The sequence below is a fragment of the Musa acuminata genome, chromosome BXJ1-8 (genome assembly GCF_036884655.1).
Source record: "Musa acuminata AAA Group cultivar baxijiao chromosome BXJ1-8, Cavendish_Baxijiao_AAA, whole genome shotgun sequence".
Lineage (NCBI taxonomy): Eukaryota > Viridiplantae > Streptophyta > Magnoliopsida > Zingiberales > Musaceae > Musa > Musa acuminata.
The window spans coordinates 20547520-20552397 of NC_088334.1; the positions used below are offsets into that span (position 1 = coordinate 20547520).

At 37.1% G+C, this 4878-nt stretch overlaps 1 long non-coding RNA gene across 1 annotated transcript; it reads left to right on the forward strand.

Annotated features, from left to right (window-relative positions):
- Positions 1–313: 313 nt before the first annotated feature.
- On the forward strand, positions 314–3801 carry LOC135587671 (uncharacterized). Its single transcript, XR_010475949.1, has 2 exons — positions 314–608; positions 3497–3801. It is a non-coding gene; the product is annotated as an uncharacterized LOC135587671 (long non-coding RNA).
- Positions 3802–4878: the final 1077 nt, after the last annotated feature.

Genomic DNA, 4878 nt, shown 5'->3' on the forward strand with positions numbered 1-4878 from the left:
GACGAAAAAATTATGTTAGACCATATTTAGAGTCTTCGAAAGATCACGAAAACCGTAAGGACACCGAAATTTTGAAATGGAAACTCCCCAAAAAATCGTCTTTTCTTTTTTATATTGAAGAAAATGATGTTATGCAACAACCAATGAGCAGGGGCCCGCACGTGATGGGGACACGTTCACGTGATGCCGACAAGGGGCCGGGCCGAGCTGGACGATGGGTGAATAGACGAGTCCACCCTTTCGTGCGGACTCGTCACCTTCTTTAAATCGACCTCGATCCCCGGCATTTCGGGTCCGCCATTAAACCCTGCTACATCTCTTGTTAAGCATTTGTATATTCCCTTGCCATCGTTCCCATTTCGCAGCCTCCACCGCTGCATTCCCCTGTTTTCGTCGCCACACTCTCGGCTTCGCTTGGTGCAGGTCGGGAATCGATCGATCGATCGGTGATGGGACGCCGGATCCCTCTGCTTCCGGAATCCGATCCGATCTCCACTGGTCCCGCCGGCACGCTTCCCCTCTTGCATCAAGTGAATTCGAGAATACTTGGCGAAAAGGAAGCTCCTTGATTGGATTTCGGTATTTGAACGATTGCATGATCATATTTGGTAGTCGCCATTCTCATTCCTATACAGTTGTTTTCTTCTCGGATTTTTTGACGAAAGGTTTCTTTGGGTGTAATTGTTTTCGGTCGCTCCAAGTATCGTTCTTTCCGATGGCTTCAGTTGGGTTTGATGTGTGCTTGCCGAAGCTTACATCTCGTGCTTTCGACTGGATCACGATTTGGTATCTTGATGGTGTAGTTCATTTTTTTGAATAATGATGATACCATGCCATGCCAAACGTATATGTGTTGGTGCTTTGAATTAGTTATGGTTTCGATTTTATCGCTCAATTTAGCTTTGTGATGCTCGTTTATGGTTTTTTGAAAATAGATAGATGATAAAGATGGGATCTCCATGGTATTCTTTACGTCATTGCTGTGTCAATGCCAATACAAGCATCTCTGTTTTGTGTAGTTGTATATTTCAGAAAGTTGCTTGTTACAGGCAACTGGTGTTCACAGAGGGCTTAGGATCTGGTTTGACATATTGTAGTGCATATATTTGCGGTACCCAAAGCACTTCAATTCGATCCCAAACATGTCAATTATTTCACAAACCTTTCTCGTGTGAACTCTCTCTTTGAGGAGGAACACCAGATGATTCTAAGCAGTTGTGTAGTGAGCACACTTTGACTAAACATTCACATATTCTTTCATATTAGATGTTGTCTTCATTTGAAAGATTAAATAGATACATGTTTTACTATTTTTGCGTGGGTTTTTTTCTGTTGATTATTAACTGAATAAAAAGTGTAACTTTGCGGTTATGTTGTGTTGAGATTGTCATGACCTTGCCCAATAGTTTTCAACTAACAGCTCCATCTACTTCTTATATACAACTAATATCACCTTCCTTCCTTCCAACCATGGAGGCCTAAATTGAGGTGTCACTTTTTTCTATTGATTATTAACTGAATAAAAAGTGTAACTTTGCGGTTGTTAAATTGAGGTGTCACAGTAACTATTCCTCTGTTGCAGAGGAAGACATAGTTAGTTGATTGACATTGTTCAAATTCTATCCTTGTATCAGCATCAACAAATATAGATACATGATTTACTTCTGCAAGGGTTTTTTCTATCGATCATTAACTTTATAAAAAGTGTAACTTTGCAGTTGGGTTGACCTGAATAGTTACGGCACCACCCAATGCCATGTCAGTATTAAATCCTCTTTGGTATCAATGCCTGTAATTTTTTCGGAGGAGCGACTCCATCTAGCTCTTATACACAATTAATACCACCTTCCATGTGGGACTAAATTGAGGTGTCAGATTAACAATTCCTTTGTTGCCGAGGAAGACATATTTAGTTGATTGACATTGTTCAAATTCTATCCTTGTACCAACACCAATAAATTTACCTTCGTAGTCAAAGATAATTGATCCACCAAAAAATTGTGTGAAGTCTTCAACCTGTAATATTGAATGAAAATCAAGAGCTTTTCAAGATTGATATTTTCTCTAAAGAAAATATTGACATGAGAGAATGATGGGTGATTGATTGTTAATGATACTTGTTAGGATCTTAGAAAGTAGTTTGAGATTTAAAGAGTTAATAATAGTGGCTGAAAATACTGAGCTCACAAATGTTAATATTTTATTCTGCTGATTTATTGTAGGGGCAGATTCAGTAGATATTGTGACTGCACAAACATTATACAACTGAGGAAACAATTTTTTATAAGCAGAACGTGGGGAGCTAGTAAGATAATTCACTCGTAAAGAATTATGAAGTTCATCCTTCGCCTTACCTGAGGATTATCGATTATTTGAGGATAAAGTGATGTGCTTAAGAAGAGGTTGATTTCTGATTAATATCCATCCCACAAAAGAAAGCCCGTCCTTTAAGAAAACGGAGCAGAGTTCAAAGGTATTGGTCTCGCAAGGCATCTATGCCCTCTGCCAATGACAGGCACAAAAAAAAGGAGGAATGAAAGTGCTTGAAAGCTGGCACAAGAATCAGAAATCTTGAACCAGAGGATTTGGCTTTCTAATATTCCTAAACTTTACAAAAGTAACTTTGTTAAGAATCCTTTTTTAACCGGTGACTTTTCTTTAATTTTTTTATTTTAGATATTTCTTAAATAGTTATTCTCATTTTGGTGTTTCTCAAATCATTTCTCCTAATTCAAAAATTACTCAAATTGTCCCTTCTCCTCCCTCTCTCTTCCACCATTGTCGTCGGACTCACTATCACCTCTTATATACATCGTCGCCCTCTAATGCCTTCATCATCACTCCTACGTCTTGCATTGCCTATCCTATCCTCTACCTTGTCGGAGTTATTGCCAACAGCCCTTGTACCCCGAAAGGTGGGGGTGCAAAGATTGTTGTCGATCCTCTTACCCCATTGGAGTTGGTGCTCGTAGCCCTTGCATGAGGGAGGGGATGCAAGGGTTATCTTCTACCCTTTGCTCTATTATCGGCATATGACTTGTCGGATTCATCACCCGTAGCCCTCATGTGAGGAAGGAGAGGGCATGAGGGTTGTCGTCGTCTCATCCTTTCTTAGACGAGAGCTACGAGCAATGAGTTCGACAGGGTAGATGGCAACGACGGAGCAGAGGACTAACGAAAGCCCTTGTGCCCCCTCCTTCCTCACATGAGAGCTACAGACGATAACTCCGATGAGATAAAGGATGATGGCGGAGTGGGGGGCTAATGGTGACAAAGAAGACGATGGTAAAAAAGGGGTGAAGGGAAAAAACTCAAATAGAGATAATTGTTTGGAAAATATTAAAAATAAGGATTTTTTAGGAAAATCATCCTTTTTTTATACATTACATTATATTTGGGTTTCTTGTATTTCCTTATATTCTCTGTCGTTTGGATATTTTGTACTCATTTCAATGTTGAGATTATCGTATCTAAAGTCCTGCTTGTATTTCCTTAGAGAACGCTGGTTAAAGCCCTTGATGACTGAGACGAAGATATTGGCTAAGTGAACTCGGTTGATGTTCCTTTGTTATTTTATACTTGGCCCTATGCTCAAATCATTCGGTAAGGCACAAAAAATTGCTGGTGGATAGCATAAATATAACATTTGGGTCCAATGTAGCCCTTTTTCTGGCATTGTACAGTCGACAATCCATTTGTTCAGTAATGTACTTAAATAAGTGCTAATGAGTCAATGCCAAATAGGCTTTTGCATATTGAACTTGATAATTAGGTATGTCAGTTGAGCTACAAATTTTCAAATTCTGCTTAGCATGACAAATCATTTTAAGGGATAAAGAAAATACAATGCAAAATACAATATACTAAGCAAATGAATGAAATCAAACATTACCACTTACCAATACCTACTTTATGTTGCATAATAAGAGCACAATACTCCTTGTATATACGATTTTTATTTAGTAAAAGTGTTGATAAGATTAGTTGGGTTGGTAAAGATCAAAGACTTTGCATTTTGTCTTCATCATTTATATTTAATTTTTTTTATATTAGTTTAATGAAGCCGGCTACTATTTTGTGATGACATAAAACAAGATATTTACCTAAAAAGACCATCAATGGGCCATAAATATACAACTCCAAGTCAATAGTGTTCATGATGTAAGAAGTCATTCAGGGACCAAGTTCAAGTCTAAATTACTCTATTTGCAAGTTCAAACCCGTTCGATTTCTTCATCACGATGACAACATTGACAATAATTATATGTCTGACGAGAAATATTTTGAGCCCTCTAAAGAATCTTATTTTATAGCTACAACTGTTCCATCAGCTAAAAGGCCTTTGTAAACTTTTCCATATCCTCGTCCAACTTGAGTAGAACTGTTGAATTTGTTTGTGGCTAATTCTATTTCTTCATAAGTAAAACTTTTTACTCCAATTTTAATTGGAATCTTTGATGCTGTTAATATGAACAATAAAAAAATATTCATAAAAAAATTTAAATTACAGAACAAAATGCTTCAAGTTAGTAAATAGGTCCAATGGAATTCATAATTTCACACAGATCATGATGTATTGTCACAAGTTCAAGAGTGTAGCCATTTTCAACCATATCCAAAAATTTTGTAAAACAATTACATGCAAAAGTGTATGAAAAATCAATCTTGTTATATCAACTACATAATATGAAATTACAATATATACTATAAGAAGCATTTATGTAAAGTAACCCAAGTCAACTACAATTTGTTCCCAATTTTCAAACAAATGGAGGCTCAAAACCAAGTAAAACTAAAATTAAGTTATATCAAGCTTAAATATCATATTTATGTAAGCTTAAGATTCTTAATACATTAGGACTCTTCAAGTTCTAAAGG